Source organism: Salmo salar, chromosome ssa24 (genome assembly GCF_905237065.1).
Source record: "Salmo salar chromosome ssa24, Ssal_v3.1, whole genome shotgun sequence".
Lineage (NCBI taxonomy): Eukaryota > Metazoa > Chordata > Actinopteri > Salmoniformes > Salmonidae > Salmo > Salmo salar.
This window is the reverse complement of record NC_059465.1, coordinates 42,748,973-42,772,325: the sequence shown is the minus strand read 5'-3', so window position 1 is coordinate 42,772,325 and position 23,353 is coordinate 42,748,973.

Genomic DNA, 23,353 nt, shown 5'->3' with positions numbered 1-23,353 from the left:
AGATAAACTCTGTCTTCCTATTCTCCCTCCCTCCCCTTCTCTCTCTCTGTCAATTCAATTTAATTCAATTTTAATTTAAGGGGATTTATTGGCATGGGAAACATATGTTTACATTGCCAAAGCAAGTGAAATAGATAATAAACAATTAACATTAAACATTACACTCACAGAAGTTCCAAAAGAATAAAGACATTTCAAATGTCATAGTATTTCTATATACAGTGTTGTAATGTGCAAATAGTTAAAATACAAAAGGGAAAATAAATAAACATAAATATGGGTTGTATTTACAATGGTGTTTGTTCTTCACTGGTTGCCCTTTTCTTGTGGCAACAGGTCACACATCTTGCTGCTGTGATGGCACACTGTGGTATTTCACCCAGTAGATACGGGAGTTTATAAAAATTGGATAGTTTTTTAATTCTTTGTGGATCTGTGTAATCTGAGGGAAATATGTGTCTCTAATATGGTCCTACATTTGGCAGGAGGTTAGGAAGTGCAGCTCAGTTTCCAATTCACTTTGTGGGCTGTGTGCACATAGCCTGTCTTCTCTCTCGCTCTCTCTGGGTCTCTCTCTCTCTCTCTCTCTCTCTCTCTCTCTCTCTCTCTCTCTCTCTCTCTCTCTCTCTCTATCAATTCAATATCAATTTAAGGGCTTTATTGGCATGGGAAACATATGTTAACATTGCCAAAGCAAGTGAAGTAGATAATAAACAAAAGTGAAATAAACAATAAAATGAACAGTAAACACTATCTCTCTCTCCTCTCGCACTTCCATCCCCCTCTCTCTCTCTCTACTCTCTTGCCCTTTCTCTCCTCCCTCTCTTTCCCCCTCTCTCTCTTTCCCTCTCCCTCCCTTTCTCCCCTCCTTCTCCTGTGCAGTTTCAGCACATTAATGTACTAATTCTTCTGACTCGTATTCAGAAGGGGGATTGATTAAGTCTTTGTAGACGAGCTCCGAGCTGCGGATGGACGTTTTTTGATTAAGGGCGGCAGAGACCCAGTCTATGTAGATGAGCTCCGAGCTGTTGTATGAGCTGTTGATGGCTGCTGTTTGAGCTGTGGATGGCTGTTGTTTGAGCTGTGGATGGCTGTTATTTGAGCTGTGGATGGCTGTTGTTTGAGCTGTGGATGGCCGTTGTTTGAGCTGTGGATGGCTGTTATTTGAGCTGTGGATGGCTGTTATTTGAGCTGTGGATGGCTGTTATTTGAGCTGTGGATGGCCGTTGTATGAGCTGTTGATGGCTGTTGTTTGAGCTGTTGATGGACGTTGTTTGAGCTGTGGATGGCTGTTGCTTAAGCTGTTGATGGATGTTGTTTGAGCTGTGGATGGCTGTTATTTGAGCGGTGGATGGCTGTTATTTGAGCTGTGGATGGCCGTTATTTGAGCTGTGGATGGCCATTATTTGAGCTGTGGATGGCTGTTATTTGAGCTGTGGATGGCCATTATTTGAGCTGTGGATGGCTGTTATTTGAGCTGTGGACGGCCATTATTTGAGCTGTGGATGGCTGTTATTTGAGCTGTGGATGGCTGTTGTTTGAGCTGTGGATGGCCGTTGTTTGAGCTGTGGATGGCTGTTATTTGAGCTGTGGATGGCCGTTATTTGAGCTGTGGATGGCTGTTATTTGAGCTGTGGATGTTTTCCTTATACGTTTCTATGACTTCTAAGACATTTTGCCTCAAATCCCCAGCATACACAGTAAGGAGGGAAGGAAAACAGACAAAGAAAGAAAAAACAGATGCATTGTGGGGGGGAAATTAGCTTGTAGCAGTGGACAAACAAAGTGCTGTACAATATTATTCATTTTTCCACATTGTTCTTGTTTGTAATCATCTGAAAAACAAATGCTCTCCAACTCTCTGTCATGTGCTTCAACTTCCTATTCCTCCCTCAGATGCCAATTAGTATGATGTGTCACAGAGAGAGAAATGGCGGCACCCTCTCTCTCTCTCTCTCTCTCTCTCTCTCTCTCTTGGTCTCTCTCTCTCTCTCTCTCTCTCTCTCTCTCGGTCTCTCTCTCTCTCTCTCTCTCTCTCTCTCTCTCTCTCTCTCTCTTTCTGTCTTCCTCTCTATAACTCTCTCTCTCATCCCTCTCCTTTGCTGCCTCTTTCTCTCTGCAGAATACATCAAAGCCATAGTTAACCCCATTGTTCCTGCATGACAGCACCCAACACTTAGCCGGCCTGACATGTCCAGTAATCTACAAGCAGAAAGTTTACCTGACAGTGTGGCCTGACAGGGTGGCCTGACAGTGTGGCCTACATAATCATTCTCGCTCCTCTTCTTCTCTTCAGCCCCCTGCCCCCCCCCCATCACCCCTTTCCTCCCCCACTCCTCCCTTTTCCATGAACCCACCCACCCTCCACTCCTCTCCGACTCATCCCTCGTTCTGATACATCTTGTTTGAGAGCATTAGGAAGAGATCAATCATTTGTCAAGGCTATATGTTGTTACAGGCCTTTTGTTTCCAGGCATAGCATGACGCTGTCTATCCTCCACTATGCTGTCTGACTGGATCCCTATAACACTCTAGGGGGGTTGTTTACCCTGTCCTCCACTATGCTGACTGACTGGATCCCTATAACACTCTAGGGGGGTTGTTTACCCTGTCCTCCACTATGCTGACTGACTGGATCCCTATAACACTCTAGGGGGGTTGTTTACCCTGTCCTCCACTATGCTGACTGACTGGATCCCTATAACACTCTAGGGGGGTTGTTTACCCTGTCCTCCACTATGCTGACTGACTGGATCCCTATAACACTCTAGGGGGTTGTTTACCCTGTCCTCCACTATGCTGACTGACTGGAACCCTATAACACTCTAGGGGGGTTGTTTACCCTGTCCTCCACTATGCTGACTGACTGGATCCCTATAACACTCTAGGGGGTTGTTTACCCTGTCCTCCACTATGCTGACTGACTGGATCCCTATAACACTCTAGGGGGTTGTTTACCCTGTCCTCCACTATGCTGACTGACTGGATCCCTATAACACTCTAGGGGGTTGTTTACCCTGTCCTCCACTATGCTGACTGACTGGATCCCTATAACACTCTAGGGGGGTTGTTTACCCTGTCCTCCACTATGCTGACTGACTGGATCCCTATAACACTCTAGGGGGGTTGTTTACCCTGTCCTCCACTATGCTGACTGACTTGGTATATGGGACTGTGTGTGTGTGTGTGTGTGTGTGTGTGTGTGTGTGTGTGTGTGTGTGTGTGTGTGTGTGTGTGTGTGTGTGTGTGTGTGTGTGTGTGTGTGTGTGTGTGCAGTCAGTCACTACAGCCTATATCAGTGATTGGGTTGAGCTGAGGTCTTTTCCTTAAGGACATGCTTAGCGAGTTAGTGAAGCTTAGCGAGTTAGTGAGGCTTAGAGAGTTAGTGAGGCATAGAGAGTTAGTGAGGCATAGCGAGTTAGTGAGGCATAGTGAGGCTTAGCAAGTTAGTGAGGCATAGAGAGTTAGTGAGGGATAGCGGGTTAGTGAGGCATAGTGAGTTATTGAGGGATAGCGGGTTAGTGAGGCATAGAGAGCTAGTGAGGCTTAGCAAGTTAGTGAGGCTTAGCGAGTTAGCGCCTAATGCTAATCTAACGCTAATCCTGAAGATGGAGGATGTTTGGCCATCAGGGAATGTTTCATTAATTTAATTTTCTTCATGTTACGCTGGACTGTATGAAGGGTGCTCAGTGTCCGATCTGCTTAGCTTTACAGCAAGATTACATTATGCTTCCCTTTCCCCCGGAGGCCTCTGGGGGAAGAAGCTTTGTTACAGAAGCTCTGCTACGGCTGCTGTGTTAAAAAAAAAAGATTCTGTGCAGAAATTGACCAGTTTTAAGGAAATTAAAAGCTGTTTCTGACAAGATTTCAGTTCAGCTTGGGTGTATATTTTATGTGGTTGAAATACTCTCAGTTTTTATGATGCTTATAAAGATAGCACCTTTAAAGACGGACCCTAACCACACAATCATTCTCACAAGATGCTAAAATGAATTTAAAAAAAAATGTCACTCCTGTTCACGAGTCCAAATGTACATTTGGTGTATCATTTTACAACAGGAAATGCTTAATTCTGCAAGAGTTAATATTATATTAGGCTATGTGAGAGGTTATAGACCTACAGTCCGTGTCCAGATTTCAGTTAGGCTACCATTCCATTTAACCCATCTGAACAGTAGCCTACATTTCTCTTGACATTCTATTTTGAAGTCCCCATTTTGTCAATGTCGAATTTGTATTGCGCCTCACAATCATAACACATAACATCACACATAATCCTCTTTTACCACATCACTAAATCTTTCCCAAACATTAGGCTACTGTTCTGGCCCTCCGTTCTAATTATTTCCAACTGTCCATTTAGCAGCTGTTCTCGTACTGAATTAAACTCCAACATTGTCCTTTTTGCTTCAGTGGATCAATGTTACTCTTTCCGGCCACGTTCCCGAAAACATTTGGCGATTGACATGTATTTGGTGAGCATACAGTCAGGCCCTAAAGCTTAGGACACGCACCAACGGCAGATAACAATATTGAGAGAAAAGTCTCAATGTAGCCTATGAACAAGGATTGTACAAGAATTATACATTCATGGATTTTTTAATGCATTATCTTCTCTTTATTCAACACTCCCAACACCCACACGTCCTACACCCACGCGCCCTTCATACATGCGCCCTTCATCCATGCGCCCTTCATCCACGCTCCCTTCATCCGCGCTCCCTTCATCCACGCACCCTTCATCCGCGCTCCCTTCATCCACGCGCTCTTCATCCACGCTCCCTTCATCCACGCTCCCTTCATCCACGCGCCCTTCATCCACGCTCCCTTCATCCGCGCTCCCTTCATCCACGCACCCTTCATCCGCGCTCCCTTCATCCACACGCTCTTCATCCACGCTCCCTTCATCCACGCTCCCTTCATCCACGCGCCCTTCATCCACGCGCTCTTCATCCACGCACCCTTCATCCACGCACCCTTCATCCACGCGCCCTTCATCCACGCGCCCTTCATCCACGCGCTCTTCATCCACGCACCCTTCATCCACGCACCCTTCATCCGCGCTCCCTTCATCCACGCTCCCTTCATCCACGCTCCCTTCATCCACGCGCCCTTCATCCACGCGCTCTTCATCCACGCACCCTTCATCCACGCACCCTTCATCCACGCGCCCTTCATCCACGCTCCCTTCATCCACGCGCCCTTCATCCACATGCCCTACATCCACATGCCCTTCATCCACGCTCCCTTCATTCATGCGCCCTTCATCCACATGCCCTTCATCCACACGCCCTACATCCACACGCCCTTCATCCACATGCCCTACATCCACACGCCCTTCATCCACACACCCTTCATCCACACAATATTTATGACCATAAACCCACCCGCTCCGTGGAAATAACCACGGGAACGGCGGGTTATGAGTCAACCTGCGCATCACTAGTGAGTACTGAAGGTAGATGTCTGTTGTGCATTAGGCAGTGAGTACTGAAGGTGATGTCTGTTGTGCATTAGGCAGTGAGTACTGAAGGTAGATGTCTGTTGTGCATTAGGCAGTGAGTACTGAAGGTGATGTCTGTTGTGCATTAGGCAGTGAGTACTGAAGGTAGATGTCTGTTGTGCATTAGGCAGTGAGTACTGAAGGTAGATGTCTGTTGTGCATTAGGCAGTGAGTACTGAAGGTAGATGTCTTTCTATGGATTAAGGTCATTATACTGATGCTCACTTCGAGGACAACTACATTGACCGTCCCACTGCTCAAGACGATTGTGGGCTCTCGATCTCTGTGGCCGACGTGAGTGGGACTTTCAAGCGTGTAAACTCTCACAACGCTGCCAACCGGATGGCATCCCGAGCTGCGTTCTCAGAGCATGCACAGATCCGCTGGCTGGAGTGTTTTAATGACATATTCAATCTCTCTTTATCACAGTTTATTTCCACATGCTTCCTGTAAGCAAGAAAGCTAAGGTAGTGGGGAATGTCAAAAGCTTTAAATTCCTTGTTGTGCAAATCACAGGGGACCTGACATGGTTCCATCACATCGACACTGCGGTGAAGATAGCACCTACTCAACCTCAAGCGGCTGAATACATTTGGCTTGGCCCCTAAGACCCTCACACACTTCTACAGATGCACGATTGAGAGCATCCTGTCGGGCTGCATCAACGCCTGGTAAGGCAACTGCACCGCCCTGAACCTCATGGCTCTTCAGAGGTTAGCCCAACGCATCACCGGGAGTATGCTGCCTGCCCTCCAGGACATGTACAGAACTCTGTGTTGAAGGAAAGCCAAGATCATTAAGGACATCAGCCACCCGAGCCACAGACTGTTCACTCTGCTACCGTCTGTTAGACTGAGACGGTATAAGAGCATCAGAGCCGGGACGAAGAGCCTGAGAAATAGCTTCTATCACCAGGCCATCAGACTGTTGAACAGCTTCTATTACCATCAGACTGTTGAACAGCTTCTATTACCATCAGACTGTTGAACAGCTTCTATCACCATCAGAACAGCTTCTATTACCATCAGACTGTTGACCAGCTTCTATTACCATCAGACTGTTGACCAGCTTCTATTACCATCAGACTGTTGAACAGCTTCTATCACCATCAGAACAGCTTCTATTACCATCAGACTGTTGACCAGCTTCTATTACCATCAGACTGTTGACCAGCTTCTATTACCATCAGACTGTTGAACAGCTTCTATCACCATCAGAACAGCTTCTATTACCATCAGACTGTTGACCAGCTTCTATTACCATCAGACTGTTGACCAGCTTCTATTACCATCAGACTGTTGAACAGCTTCTATCACCATCAGAACAGCTTATATTACCATCAGACTGTTGACCAGCTTCTATTACCATCAGACTGTTGAACAGCTTCTATCACCATCAGAACAGCTTCTATTACCATCAGACTGTTGAACAGCTTCTATTACCATCAGACTGTTGAACAGCTTCTATTACCATCAGACTGTTGAACAGCTTCTATCACCATCAGACTGTTGAACAGCTTCTATTACCATCAGACTGTTGAACAGCTTCTATTACCATCAGACTGTTGAACAGCTTCTATTACCATCAGAACAGCTTCTATTACCATCAGACTGTTGACCAGCTTCTATTACCATCAGACTGTTGAACAGCTTCTATCACCATCAGAACAGCTTCTATTACCATCAGACTGTTGACCAGCTTCTATTACCATCAGACTGTTGAACAGCTTCTATCACCATCAGAACAGCTTCTATTACCATCAGACTGTTGACCAGCTTCTATTACCATCAGACTGTTGAACAGCTTCTATTACCATCAGAACAGCTTCTATTACCATCAGACTGTTGACCAGCTTCTATTACCATCAGACTGTTGAACAGCTTCTATTACCATCAGACTGTTGACCAGCTTCTATTACCATCAGACCGTTGACCAGCTTCTATTACCACCAGACTGTTGAACAGCTTCTATTACCACCAGACTGTTGACCAGCTTCTATTACCATCAGACTGTTGACCAGCTTCTATTACCATCAGACTGTTGACCAGCTTCTATTACCATCAGACTGTTGAACAGCTTCTATTACCATCAGAACAGCTTCTATTATCATCAGACTGTTGAACAGCTTCTATTACCATCAGACTGTTGAACAGCTTCTATCACCAGACCATATCATTCTTACTATTCCTTGTGTAATTTCATCTGATGAACAGATAGTAATTTGGATTATTGGTACAGTTTTACTTGGATTCTTAATTGTATTTGTTCTGACATTCTTGATTAAAATGTTTTGATTATTTGTTCGATATTCTACTACACTGTTGGAGTTGACACAATCATTTGGCTGCATGACATCTGCTAAACTGTTTATTCACCCAATACACTTTGATTTGATTCCCTTCAATGCTGAATTTTTTATTTTACCTTTATTTAACTAGGCAAGTCAGTTAAGAACAAATTCTTATTCTCAATGACTGCTTTGTTCAGGGGCAGAACAACAGAGTTGTACCTCTTATCAGCTCGGGGATTCGAACTTGCAACTTTTCGGTTACTAGCCCAATGCTCTAACCACTAGGCTACCCTGCCACCCAAAGTACATCAAGTACATCCAAAGAGATAGACTGTTTGTGTGACTTTGAAAAAGCTGCATTTTCTACATTATCTTAAAATTGTGTTGTTACAAGCCTAGTGTCCATTTGCAAAATATTCCGACAAAACATCTGGAATCTTTAGCACATCAACAAAACCTCAATCAATGCTAACCGACTTAGCATTGGCTCTCTCTTTTTTATTTTTTATTTTTTATTTTACAAATTACCATACTTTAACAGGTGACCAATCTAATTCATGGTACGGGACATGGATATGTCTGAATCGATTAACCATTCAGTCATCTCTTCATGCCAAGGTGATGCTAATTGCTAATTTGAAGGAAGTGAAGGAAGATGATATTTGCTAATTAGAAGGAAGGAAGTGAGAGGAGATGCTAATTGCTAATTTGAAGGAAGGAAGTGAAGGGAGATGCTAATTGCTCATGTGAAAGAAGGAAGTGAAGGGAGAGGCTAATTGCTAATTTAAAGGAAGGACATGAAGGGAGAGGCTAATTGCTAATTTGAAGGAAGGAAGTGAAGGGAGAGGCTAATTGCTAATTTGAAGGAAGGAAGTGAAGGGAGAGGCTAATTGCTAATGGACCGGCATATGATTGTAAATGATAGATGCAAATGACTGCCTTCTATTATTTCCAGGTTGAGCTCAATATATATAGAGGGGACATTTTGAACCCCCCTCCCCCCCCTTAATGGTTTGTTCTTCATCCATTAACACCTGCTCCACGTTCAGTAGGTAAACAAAGCAGGTAGAAATGTCACGAATAGAGCTGACTTGATTCCCTATTCAATTCAATAGTTTGTTCTACATAACACAGGCTGATATTATAAAGTGTCTATCTCTGTAATAGCCCATGTTGATAATTGTTCTGTTGAAACCAATGCAGCATTACAACACAAACCCCCCTGCCATTATACGACACACACACACACACACACACACACACACACACACACACACACACACACACACACACACACACACACACACACACACACACACACACACACACACATCCTGTCATTATACTCGACTGAGTCCTGCCTCAGTTTAATTATTCAGGGCTATTAGCCTTTCAATCCGTCATTGACACTGAGCAGTGTGTGTGTGCGTGCGTGTGTGTGTGTGTGTGTGCGCGCGCGCGTGCGCGTGTGCGTGTGTGTCTAGGAGATTTTACTACAGCAGTGTTACTCCAGGGGTCCGACGACACAGGAGACCTGCTCTCAGGAACACAGCAGCAGCACCACTCTACATGTACTGTGCAGGTGCTCTCTGGCTGCCACTAGAAATCACAGACAACCTTTTATTGCTGCTGGTTCTACTCAGGCACAGATACATTAGCCTGGTCTCAGAGGGGAGGTAAGGTTTTAGTTGTACATGCCTCAGTTTTTTTTACGTTTTTTTTTTTTAAGTACAGCTTGTCATCGTCTTGGTAACCGGGCGGGACGTAAAATAAAATGAGACCGTTCTGAAGGCTACAGAGAGATACAGGGCGGAGGACAAAAGATACAATTCATTCTCTTGTGGACAGACACACTTAGGATGGTATCGTAGCGCATGTAAACAGACCATTTTCCCGATTTCACATATTTTTTTCATCACTGGTCATTAGGACAGATCCCCTGATTTCGCAGGTGTTTAGAATTTTCATAAGGTGAGGGGACATTTGGCCTATGCTGAGAGTTTCCATTTACTTTCTTGTGTTTTATATACACTGAGTGTACAACAACCTGCTCTTTCCATGACATAAGCTGACCTGATGAATCCAGGTGAAAGCTATGATCCCTTATTGATGTCACTTGTTAAATCCACTTCAAATCGTGTAGATGAAGGAGAGGAGACAGGTTAAAGAAGGATTTTTAAGCCTTGAGACAATTGAGACATGGATTGCATGTGTGTGCTGTTCAGAGGGTGAATGGGCAAAACAAAATATATATATATATGTACTGCTCAAAAAAATAAAGGGAACACTTAAGCAACACAATGTAACTCCAAGTCAATCACACTTCTGTGAAATCAAACTGTCCACTTAGGAAGCAACACTGATTGACAATAAATGTCACATGCTGTTGTGCAAATGGAATAGACAACAGGTAGAAATTATAGGCAATTAGCAAGACACCCCCAATAAAGGAGTGGTTCTGCAGGTGGACCACAGACCACTTCTCAGTTCCTATGCTTCCTGGCTGATGTTTTGGTCACTTTTGAATGCTGGCAGTGCTTTCACTCTAGTGGTAGCATGAGACGGAGTCTACAACCCACACAAGTGGCTCAGGTAGTGCAGCTCATCCAGGATGTCACATCAATGCAAGCTGTGGCAAGAAGGTTTGCTGTGTCTGTCAGCGTAGTGTCCAGAGCATGGAGGTGCTACCAGGAGACAGGCCAGTACATCAGGAGACGTGGAGGAGGCCGTAGGAGGGCAACAACCCAGCAGCAGGACCGCTACCTCCGCCTTTGTGCAAGGAGGAGCAGAAGGAGCACTGCCAGAGCCCTGCAAAATAACCTCCAGCAGGCCACAAATGTGCATGTGTCTGCTCAAACGGTCAGAAACAGACTCCATGAGGGTGGTATGAGGGCCCGACGTCCACAGGTGGGGATTGTGCTTACAGCCCAACACCGTGCAGGACGTTTGGCATTTGCCAGAGAACACCAAGATTGGCAAATTCGCCACTGGCGCCCTGTGCTCTTCACAGATGAAAGCAGGTTCACACTGAGCACATGTGACAGACGTGACAGAGTCTGGCGACGCCGTGGAGAACGTTCTGCTGCCTGCAACATCCTCCAGAATGACCGGTTTGGCGGTGAGTCAGTCATGGTGTGGAGTGGCGTGGCATTTCTTTGGGGGGCCGCACAGCCCTCCATGTGCTCGCCAGAGGTAGCCTGACTGCCATTAGGTACCGAGATGAGATCCTCAGACCCCTTGTGAGACCATATGCTGGTGCGGTTGGCCTTGGCTTCCTCCTAATGCAAGACAATGCTAGACCTCATGTGGCTGGAGTGTGTCAGCAGTTCCTGCAAGAGGAAGGCATTGATGCTATGGACTGGCCCGCCCGTTTCCCAGACCTGAATCCAATTGAGCACGTCTGGGACATCATGTCTCGCTCCATCCAACAATGCCACGTTGCACCACAGACTGTCCAGGAGTTGGCGGATGCTTTAGTCCAGGTTTGGCAGGAGATCCCTCAGGAGACCATCCGCCACCTCATCAGGAGCATGCCCAGGCGTTGTAGGGAGGTCATACAGGCACGTGGAGGCCACACACACTACTGAGCCTCATTTTCACTTGTTTTAAGGACATTAGATCAAAGTTGGATCAGCCTGTAGTGTGGTTTTCCACTTTAATTTTGAGTGTGACTCCAAATCCAGACCTCCATGGGTTGATAAATTGGATTTCCATTGATTATTTATGTGTGATTTTGTTGTCAGCACATTCAACTATGTAAAGAAAAAAGTATTTAATAAGATTATTTCTTTCATTCAGATCTAGGATGTGTTGTTTAAGTGTTCCCTTTATTTTTTTGAGCAGTGTATATTTTGAAATGTAACCTTTATTTTAACTAGGCAAGTTAGTTAAGAACAAATTCTTATTTACAATGACTGCCTACCCCGGCCAAACTCGGACAGCACTGGGCCAGTTGTGCGCCGCCCTATCCCCATCGACGGGACAGTAGTGGAGAAGGTGGAAAGTTTTAAGTTCCTCGGCGTACACATCACGGACAAACTGAAATGGTTCACCCACACAGACAGCGTGGTGAAGAAGGCGCAGCAGCGCCTCTTCAACCTCAGCAGGCTGAAGAAATTTGGCTTGTCACCAAAAACACTCACAGACTTTTACAGATGCACAATCGAGAGCATCCTGTCGGGCTGTATCACCACCTGGTACGGCAACTGCACCACCCACAACCGTAGGGCTCTCCAGAGGGTTGTGCGGTCTGCACAACGCATCACCGGGGGCAAACTACCTGCCCTCCAGGACACCTACACCACCAGATGTCACAGGAAGGCCAAAAAGATCATCAAAGACAACAACCACCCGAGCCACTGCCTGTTCACCCCGCTACCATCCAGAAGGCGAGGTCAGTACAGGTGCATCAAAGCTGGGACCGAGAGACTGAAAAACAGCTTCTATCTCAAGGCCATCAGACTGCTAAACAGCCATGACTAACATTGAGTGGCTGCTGCCAACATACTGACACAAATCTCTAGCCACTTTAATAATTACAAATTGGATTTAATAAAAGGTATCACTAGTCACTTTAAACAATGACACTTATATAATGTTTACATACCCTACATTACTCTTCTCATATGTATATACTGTACTCTATAGCATCTACTGCATCTTGCCTATGCCGTTCGGCCATCGCTCATCCATATATTTTTATGTACATATTCTTATTCATTCCTTTACACTTGTGTGTGTATAAGGTAGTTGTTGTGAAATTGTCAGATTACTTGTTAGATATTACTGCATGGTCGGAACTAGAAGCACAAGCATTACGCTACACTCGCATTAACACCTGCATGTGACAAATTTGACTTGATTTGAACTCCCAATCACAGCCGGATGTGATACAACCTGGATTTGAACCAGGGACCATAGTGACACCGCTTGGTACTGAGATGCAGTGCCTTAGACCGCAGCGCCACTTTGGATTTAAGTGCCTTTGTACAGGATATAGTAGTAGGTGCCAGACAGTGGGATAGATAACAAAGAGAGTTCCAAACCTTTCTGCCAATAACAGTTGATTTTCTGTTGTTTTCCCCTCCCAACTTCGACACACAGTATAATACGTACATCTATAAACAGCAGGGTTAATGTCATCACCGGTGTTTTTCTTTCTGCGTCTTTCCAATAAAGTGTTCACTTTCTCCTCTCACACGGCCACATTGTTGTCCATTGTGCTCTCTCTCTCTCTCTCTCTCGTCTCGTTGGCCCTAAACGTATGCTACACACTTTGATGGATCGGTTATGAAAAGAGGAGACTTCAGAATATCCATTAGACAGCAACATGTCTCCAACATCGCCCACCACAGCCACCCAGAGACCTTCTGACGCTGGTGCCAATGAGTAGTATGGTGAGCAACCACGGCCCTGTGTGTGTGTGTGAGTGTGTGTGTGTGTGTGTGTGTGTGTGTGTGTGTGTGAGTGTGTGAGTGTGCGTGTGCGTGTGTGTGTGGGCTGTGACTGGGGAGTAGCATTAATAGACAGTGAGAGCTGTAGTGCGATGGTACTGGATCCATGGCAGCTGCTTTGTTCAATGTTTCATAGTGTACACACACACACACACACACACACACACACACACACACACACACACACACACACACACACACACACACACACACACACACACACACTCCAGCCACAGCTGCACTCCAAATGAGAGTTAATATTGAAGGGGGCCGCCCACCCTGGGTCTTCCCTGTCACATGGTCTGAGTGTCAAGCCCGCGTCAGCTTCAACTTCCACTTCCCTGTGACACTAGCTCAGAGGACAGTGGGTTTCACCCTCTCCTCTCCTCTCCTTTCCATCCTTTCCTCTTCTCTCCTAACCTCTCCTTTCCTTTCGCATTAAGAAGGAAAGAAATTCCACAAATTAACTTTTAACAAGGCACACCTGTTAATTGAAATGCATTCCAGGTGACTACCTCATGAAGCTGGTTGAGAGAATGCCAAGAGTGTGCAAATCTGTCATCAAGGCAAAGGGTGGCTACTTTGAAGAATCTAAAATATATTTCTTTAACACTTTTTTTGTTATTACATAATTCCATATGTGTTATTTCATAGTTTTGATGTCTTCACTATTATTCTACAATGTAGAAAATAGTAAAAACAAAGAAAAACCCTTAAGTAGGTGTGTCCAAATATTTGACTGGCACTGTATATCTAGAAATTAATATCTAGTTTGGAGGTGCCCTTGAGTGTCTGTTTTGATTCTGTTTATGTGGGTTAGGCACATAAACATCTTATAACACACACACACACACACACACACACACACACACACACACACACACACACACACACACACACACACACACACACACACACACACACACACACAGGCTGAGATGGTCACCCATGCACACGCACACACACACACACACACACACACACACACACACACACACACACACACACACACACACACACACACACACACACACACACACACACACACACACACACACACACACACACACACACACACACTAGTTGAGTATGATGTGAAGTGCCCTGTCTGTGGCGGTGCAGCTGTATAAAGAAAACAGCTGCTGAAATGTCCCCCACGCTCCCAGTGTCTCCTGCAATCTATCAGCCAGAACACAGTGGCTATCTCAGCCTGCTTGTGTGTGTGTGTGTGTGTGTGTGTCTGTTTGTGTCTGTGTGTATGTGTGTGTGTGTGTTTGTGTGTGTCTGTGTGTGTCTGTGTGTGTCTGTTTGCATCTGTGTGTGTGTGTGTGTGTGTGTGTGTGTGTGTGTGTCTGCTTGTGTCTGTGTGTGTGTGTCTGCTTGTGTCTGTGTGTGTGTGTCTGCTTGTGTGTGTGTGTGTCTGCTTGTGTGTGTGTGTGTGTGTGTGTGTGTGTGTGTGTGTGTGTGTGTGTGTGTGTGTGTGTGTGTGTGTGTGTGTGTGTGTGTGTGTGTGTGTGTGTGTGCATCCCAGCCTTTAGAATCACAGCACGGACGCTGTAACAAAGACATCTGCCGGATGGCCCGGACACACAACTCTCTTCTCACTGTGAAGCCATATGCTAAATCCTGTCCTCTTCCAACCTACAGTAAAGAATAGCAACAACTGGAGTACAGCAGCTGGGTAATGTTGATGTGAAGCTAATCTCAGAATCTGTTTACATTGAGGAAGGTGAAGCTGATCTCAGAGTCTGTTTTCATTGAGGAAGGTGAAGCTGATCTCAGAGTCTGTTTTCATTGAGGAAGGTGAAGCTGATCTCAGAGTCTGTCTACATTGAGGAAGGTGAAGCTAGTCTCAGAGTCTGTTTACATTGAGGAAGGTGAAGCTAATCTCAGAGTCTGTTTTCATTGAGGAAGGTGAAGCTAATCTCAGAGTCTGTCTACATTGAGGAAGGTGAAGCTAATCTCAGAGTCTGTTTACATTGAGGAAGGTGAAGCTAGTCTCAGAGTCTGTTTACATTGAGGAAGGTGAAGCTGATCTCAGAGTCTGTTTACATTGAGGAAGTTGAGGAAGGTGAAGCTAATCTCAGAGTCTGTTTTCATTGAGGAAGTTGAGGAAGGTGAAGCTAATCTCAGAGTCTGTTTTCATTGAGGAAGGTGAAGCTAATCTCAGAGTCTGTTTTCATTGAGGAAGGTGAAGCTAATCTCAGAGTCTGTCTACATTGAGGAAGGTGAAGCTAATCTCAGAGTCTGTTTTCATTGAGGAAGGTGAAGCTAATCTCAGAGTCTGTTTACATTGAGGAAGGTGAAGCTGATCTCAGAGTCTGTTTACATTGAGGAAGGTGAAGCTGATCTCAGAGTCTGTTTACTTACATTGAGGAAGGTGAAGCTGATCTCAGAGTCTGTTTACTTACATTGAGGAAGGTGAAGCTAATCTCAGAGTCTGTTTTCATTGAGGAAGGTGAAGCTAATCTCAGAGTCTGTCTACATTGAGGAAGGTGAAGCTAATCTCAGAGTCTGTTTACATTGAGGAAGGTGAGGCTGATCTCAGAGTCTGTTTACATTGAGGAAGGTGAAGCTGATCTCAGAGTCTGTTTACTTTGAGGAAGTTGAGGAAGGTGAAGCTAATCTCAGAGTCTGTTTTCATTGAGGAAGGTGAAGCTGATCTCAGAGTCTGTTTACATTGAGGAAGGTGAAGCTGATCTCAGAGTCTGTTTACTTACATTGAGGAAGGTGAAGCTAGCTCTGATATTGCGATCCAGATAGTCAGTTGTCTGCCCTACCTACACAAACAAACTATTATTATTATATATTTTTTTTATTTAACCTGTTTTTTAACCAGGCAAGTAGTTTAAGAACAAAGTCTTATTTACAATGACGGCCTACACCAGCCAAACCCTAACCAGGACGACGCAGGACCAATTGTTGAGCCGCCTCACGGCCCGTTGTGATACAGCCCGGGATCAAACCAGGGTCTGTAGTGACGCCTCTAGCACTGCGATGCAGTGTCTTAGACCACTGCGCCACTCGGGAGTCCGCTGGGCCACTCGGTAGGATATCTTCATTCATCTAGGAATTATAGACCTATAAACACAGAGATACAATAGGCAGAAATATCAACTATGAATATACACTGCTCCAAAAAATAAAGGGAACACTTAAACAACACAATGTAACTCCAAGTCAATCACACTTCTGTGAAATCAAACTGTCCACTTAGGAAGCAACACTGATTGACAATAAATGTCACATGCTGCTGTGCAAATGGAATAGACAACAGGTGGAAATTATAGGCAATTAGCAAGACACCCCCAATAAAGGAGTGGTTCTGCAGGTGGGGACCACAGACCACTTCTCAGTTCCTATGCTTCCTGGCTGATGTTTTGGTCACTTTTGAATGCTGGCGGTGCTTTCACTCTAGTGGTAGCATGAGACGGAGTCTACAACCCACACAAGTGGCTCAGGTAGTGCAGCTCATCCAGGATGGCACATCAATGCGAGCTGTGGCAAGGTTTGCTGTGTCTGTCAGCGTAGTGTCCAGAGCATGGAGGCGTTACCAGGAGACAGGCCAGTACATCAGGAGACGTGGAGGAGGCCGTAGGAGGGCAACAACCGAGCAGCAGGACCGCTACCTCCGCCTTTGTGCAAGGAGGAGCAGGAGGAGCACTGCCAGAGCCCTGCAAAATGACCTCCAGCAGGCCACAAATGTGCATGTGTCTGCTCAAACGGTCAGAAACAGACTCCCTGAGGGTGGTATGAGGGCCCGACGTCCACAGGTGGGGTTTGTGCTTACAGCCCAACACCGTGCAGGACGTTTGGCATTTGCCAGAGAACACCAAGATTGGCAAATTCGCCACTGGCGCCCTGTGCTCTTCACAGATGAAAGCAGGTTCACACTGAGCACATGTGACAGACTTGACAGAGTCTGGAGACGCCGTGGAGAACGTTCTGCTGCCTGCAACATCCTCCAGCATGACCGGTTTGGCGGTGGGTCAGTCATGGTGTGGGGTGGCATTTCTTTGGGGGGCCGCACAGCCCTCCATGTGCTCGCCAGAGGTAGCCTGACTGCCATTAGGTACCGAGATGAGATCCTCAGACCCCTTGTGAGAGCATATGCTGGTGCGGTTGGCCCCGGGTTCCTCCTAATGCAAGACAATGCTAGACCTCATGTGGCTGGAGTGTGTCAGCAGTTCCTGCAAGAGGAAGGCATTGATGCTATGGACTGGCCCGCCCGTACCCCAGACCTGAATCCAATTGAGCACATCTGGGACATCATGTCTCGCTCCATCCACCAACGCCACGTTGCACCACAGACTGTCCAGGAGTTGGCGGATGCTTTAGTCCAGGTCTGGGAGGAGATCCCTCAGGAGACCATCCGCCACCTCATCAGGAGCATGCCCAGGCGTTGTAGGGAGGTCGTACAGGCACGTGGAGGCCACACACACTACTGAGCCTCATTTTGACTTGTTTTAAGGACATTAGATCAAAGTTGGATCAGCCTGTAGTGTGGTTTTCCACTTTAATTTTGAGTGTGACTCCAAATCCAGACCTCCATGGGTTGATAAATTGGATTTCCATTGATTATTTTTGTGTGATTTTGTTGTCAGCACATTCAACTATGTAAAGAAAAAAGTATTTAATAAGATTATTTCATTCATTCAGATCTAGGATGTGTTATTTTAGTGTTCCCTTTATTTTTTTGAGCAGTGTACATGATGAATGTAAGATGTACTTTTTTGGTAGCTGACTTATAGACCACTTTTTCAAGTGAAATTTGTTCTCATTCAGTACTGTTTGGATCTGTCTGACTAAAATCCATCCAGCTACATATTTTATTTTGTTTTGGCTATAAAACTATAGTTTGTTAACAAGACATTTGCAATCGGTTCTAAGTAAAATAAGTGGGACTCAGACATTGAAATGAATGTATTTTGTTTTCAATGCTCCTGGAAGTATTATGTACTGTATGTTTGGCACCTACTCTAATGAAGTCAGGAGGCCATCATAGATTCTCTTTTGGGCCACCCTGGATTTAGCCTCACATCCAATATTCCTTCCATAATACCATTTGATGGAGGTTAAATCACAGGAAATATTTTTGAAACATTGTGTACAACACTCATGCACATAAAGACCCTTAGACAATAGAATTAGTTGTTGTCACGACTTCCGCCAAAGTCGGTCCCTCTCCTTGTCCGGGCGGCGTTCGGCGGTCGACGTCACCGGTCTTCTAGCCATTGCCGATCCACCTTTCATTTTCCATTTGTTTTGTCTTGTCTTCCCACACACCTGGTTTCAATTCCATCATTATATGTTGTGTATTTAACCCTCTGTCCTCCCCCCTCATGTCCTTGTCCGGAATTGTTTATTGTAAGTGCTTGTGCATGTTATGTCTGGTGTGCAACGGGTTTTGTACCTATTGTATTGTTTATTCTGTTTACGGTGATTTTATTATTACAATACGTCGTTGTAACACAGTTTTCGCTCTCCTGCGCCTGACTTCTCTGCCGCCAGTACGCCCCCCTTACAGTTGTTGCAAACTTCCCGCAGGTTTTTGGAAAATGTTCTGCAAAAGAGGCACAAAATGTTGCCAGAAGTTTGCAGATATTTGTCACTGGTGGTGAATTTGTGGCAAACCTTTGGCAACAATAATATTTATTGCCACTAGTGCCAAAACACTTCACCAGAAGTTGTTTCTTGTGAACACATGAGTTCTAAGACCAGTAACCGTTGACGACCAGTCAGGGGGAAAATACAATTCAGTTGGAAATGGAAACCAAGCGATCTACCTACCAAAGTTTTCCAGTGAATGTCTAAGTTAATGATATCACTTCCTAATAAACTTTAAATTGTGTTAATTAATTGATGCCTGGTTAGCAATTACTACATCATTTGTTTTAATAGTATTTATACAAGGCAGATTGTTTCCTTCAGGGCTGGCTCTACAGGGTGGCAAAGTTGTTTCCCCATAAACACAGCGAATGGTTTAAGAATTACCCTGCCTTGTTTTGCCAATGTAGTGCTGCCGGGCCTGTGCGCTTAAGATCTGAGGAAGGGTGAGGGAAGGGGGATGTAATAATGTAATATTTAGTAGTTCAAATCAAAAAATACATTCTGATTGGACACCTAGCCATGTAATGTCATAAGGTACCGCCTTAATTATCTTGTTTAGGAAGCTCATTGGTTCCCAGGGCGTTTTTTGTTTCTCACAGAGAAGGGAAAAAGTTGTGCACACAGCTACAGCTAATAATAGGCTAGCTAGTAGCTAGTAGCTTCGTTACGTTTTGGTAGTAGCATGCTGAATAATTATAGCTAGTTGGCTAAGCTGTGATCAGCATGGATATCCAAAAATGTTTGGGCAGTGCCCCAGTCACTAGCACCTAACGACCTTTTGGATCTGACCAAAACGGAATCAGTGGAAGCAGAGTTTATTGTGGCACGCACATTCTTGCAAAGTGAAATTTCAATCATTATTCAAGGATACGGCGAGCCTTTGTCAGCAATGACAGTGTTGTTGCAATGAAACACGATTAAAAATTTTTTAGAGCATCTACAGAAATGTGAGAAAATGTGTTCTGCACTTTGAAGGGGCAATGTAGCTCTGTTGGAGTTACTTTTGTGGATAACTTGTGGATAACCTTTAGGAAACAGAAAATTTGCTGCAAAGAGGACGGGGTCCATCCAAATCATCTTGGTGCCTGGACCCTGTCCTCACATTTCAAGGCTGAGCTGAGACATTCACTTATCAACACCCCCAAGTCCCGCTTATTGGTACATTGACTCTTGTTTCAGAGATTATGCTTTCAAACAGGTGGCCAGCTGAAGCAAAATTATTATTAAAAGCATCACATTTCCATTTAGTCTAGAATGGGAGCAGAGGCTGTTAAAACCTTCTGTGGCAACGAGGGGGTGGAGTTTGGTTTCAAAGATTTGATCACATTCCAGAAGTTGATACCACTTTCCACACAACTGAAGAAATATGTTGATTTAGCTTTTTCTCAACAGGGATAGACATCTACTTCTCAGATGACAAAATTCAAAACTGTTCGCTGCTCTGGCACCCCAATGGTGGAACAAGCTCCCTCACGACGCCAGGACAGCGGAGTCAATCACCACCTTCCGGAGACACCTGAAACCCCACCTCTTTAAGGAATACCTAGGATAGGATAAAGTAATCCTTCTAACCCCCCCTTAAAAGATTTAGATGCACTATTGTAAAGTGGTTGTTCCACTGGATATCATAAGGTGAATGCACCATCTTTGTAAGTCGCTCTGGATAAGAGCGTCTGCTAAATGACTTAAATGTAAAATGTAAATGTAGATGACTGAAGAACTGCCAATCAGATATAGAATCAGTCTGGCTAGCCTTAGCTCAAGCTACATTTCTTTCCTGTAATTTCTCAGACAATTCATGTGTAAACCAAGGATTATATCAGTCTTTTACCGTCAGTTTTTTTGTACTGAGCATGTTTCTCTGCAACATAGTTGAACAGGGAAATAAAACAAATAAGGGCCTGATCTGAGTCAGTGAATGTTGACACAACTGGTGGAGTCACTCAATCCCAGCTCAGACCAAAACATTTTGCTCATTAAAATTCCCAAAATGTCTCTTTGTAATAATACTTGAGCGAGATATACGTAGCTTAACATCTCTTTTGCAGGCAATGGTCACTGAACTCATTGGCAAATATCCCATTGGCTGTAAACTTATGAGAGGCATTTGTTAGAATAATATCTAACTGAGTATATTTTTCAGGGTGTTTAAAGTTGGGGTTGGTTTAGTTATCAGCTGAGTTACATTTAGCTCAGTGCAAATATCTTTCAGCCCACCAGATATTGGCATCAACCAATCTAGATTTATATCACCACTAACAGTAATTCAAATTGAGCATTCCACATTTACGAACTACAAAAATCTTTGAAACTGGAAACACTTATCTCCCTCACTAGCTTTAAGCACCAGCTGTCAGAGCAGCTCACAGATCACTACACCTGTACATAGCCCATCTATAATTTAGCCCAAACAACTACCTCTTCCCCTACTGTATTTATTTATTTTATTTATTTTATTTTGCTCCTTTGCACCCCATTATCTCTATTTCTACTTTGCACTTTCTTCTACTACAAATCTACCATTCCAGTGTTTTACTTGCTATATTGTATTTACTTTGCCACCATGGACTTTTTTTTGCCTTTACCTCCCTTATCTCACCTCATTTGCTCACATTGTACATAGACTTATTTTTCTACTGTATTATTGACTGTATGTTTGTTTTACTCCATGTGTAACTCTGTGTTGTTGTATGTTGTCGAACTGCTTTGCTTTATCTTGGCCAGGTCGCAATTGTAAATGAGAACTTGTTCTCAACTTGCCTACCTGGTTAAATAAAGGTGAAATAAAATAAATAAAATAAAAATAAAATTTAGGACTAGACATTGAAATTGTTTATTGACTACACAGATACACATCAAAGTCCGTCATAGACTTCTTTAGCCAAGATTCAGTTGTAACAGGAATATCCACGTTGGTTTGAGAAGCAAGAGTTACAATAAAAAGCATTTTTGAAATCAAACATGATTTCAGATCAGATGGATATTCTAATAGAAACAAGCCATGCTCAACAGGAAAATACCATGGGTTTGGCTTCAATTAGAATAGATACAAGATTGCCTACAACTGAAATATTAGGCCTATGCCTCTAACTATGCTCAGTTGGTAACCCCTTATTTGAAAATACCATAGGGACATTTTTACCAAGTCCGAATTGGCATTGATACAAGACTGTCTAGAACTGTACCAATGGGCCGATGCCTCGAGAGAAGACGTGGGTTAAAACAAGCGTCAATGATGGTTACTTGTTGCGGGCCTGCAGTGTGATGATAATGCTGATAATGTATGCTTGGGATTACCTAAGCGGGACTTGGGGGGTGTTGATAAGTCAATGTCTCAGCTCAGCCTTGAAATGCGAGGACAGGGTCCAGGCACCAAGATGATTTGGATGGACATCGTCCTTCTTGTAAAATAAAACTGTGAAGGACCTCGGCGTTACTCTGGACCCTGATCTCTCTTTTGACGAACATATCAAAAATATTTCAAGAGCAGCTTTTTTCCACATCTTCGTAACATTGCAAATATGTGTAACTTTTTGTCACCACATTATGCAGAAAAGCGAATCCATGATTTTGCCACCTCAATATTAGACTACTGTAATGCTCTACTCTCTGGCTACCTGGATAAGGCAGTAAATAAGCTTTAGCTAATGCTAAATACAGCTGCTAGAATGTTGACTAAAACCCCATAAATGCAATCATATTACGCCTGTGCTAGCTTCCTTTTAAGGCTAGGGCTGATTTCAAGGTTTTACTGCTACGGTAACTTACGCAGCATTACATGGACTTGCTCCTTCGTGTAACCATCTCTCTGATTTGGTCCTGACGTACATACTTTAGTTACATGTACACTACGGTCACAAGATGTAGGCTTCCTTATTGTTCCTAGAATTTCTAAGCAAACAGCTGGAGGCAGGGCTTTCTACTATATAGCTCAATTTTTATGTCACTGACGGTTTTGCACCACCTTCTGCTTGTGCAGTGGAGGGAGATCTTCGTGGGCAATACTCAGTCTTGTCTCAGGGTAATAAGTTAGTGGGTCTGTTGATATCCCTTTGGCGGTGTGTTCTGGCTTTGCTTTGGCAAAGTGGGTGGGGTTATATCCTGCCTTGTTGGCCATGTCCGGGGGTAACTTTGGACGGGGCCACAGTGTCCTCTGACCACCCTGTCCCCAGTATCTACGCTGCAATGGTCTATTTGCTGGGCGGCTAGGGTCAGTCCATCCAATCTGGTGAACAGAACAGGAATACAGAACAGGATCACTGCATACAATACTGAACAGGATCACTGCATACAATACTGAACAGGATCACTGCATACAATACTGAACAGGATCACTGCATACAATACTGAACAGGATCACTGAATACAATACTGAACAGGAATGCTGAACAGGATCACTGCATACAATACTGAACAGGATCACTGAATACAATACTGAACAGGAATACTGAACAGGATCACTACATACAATACTGAACAGGAATACTGAACAGGATC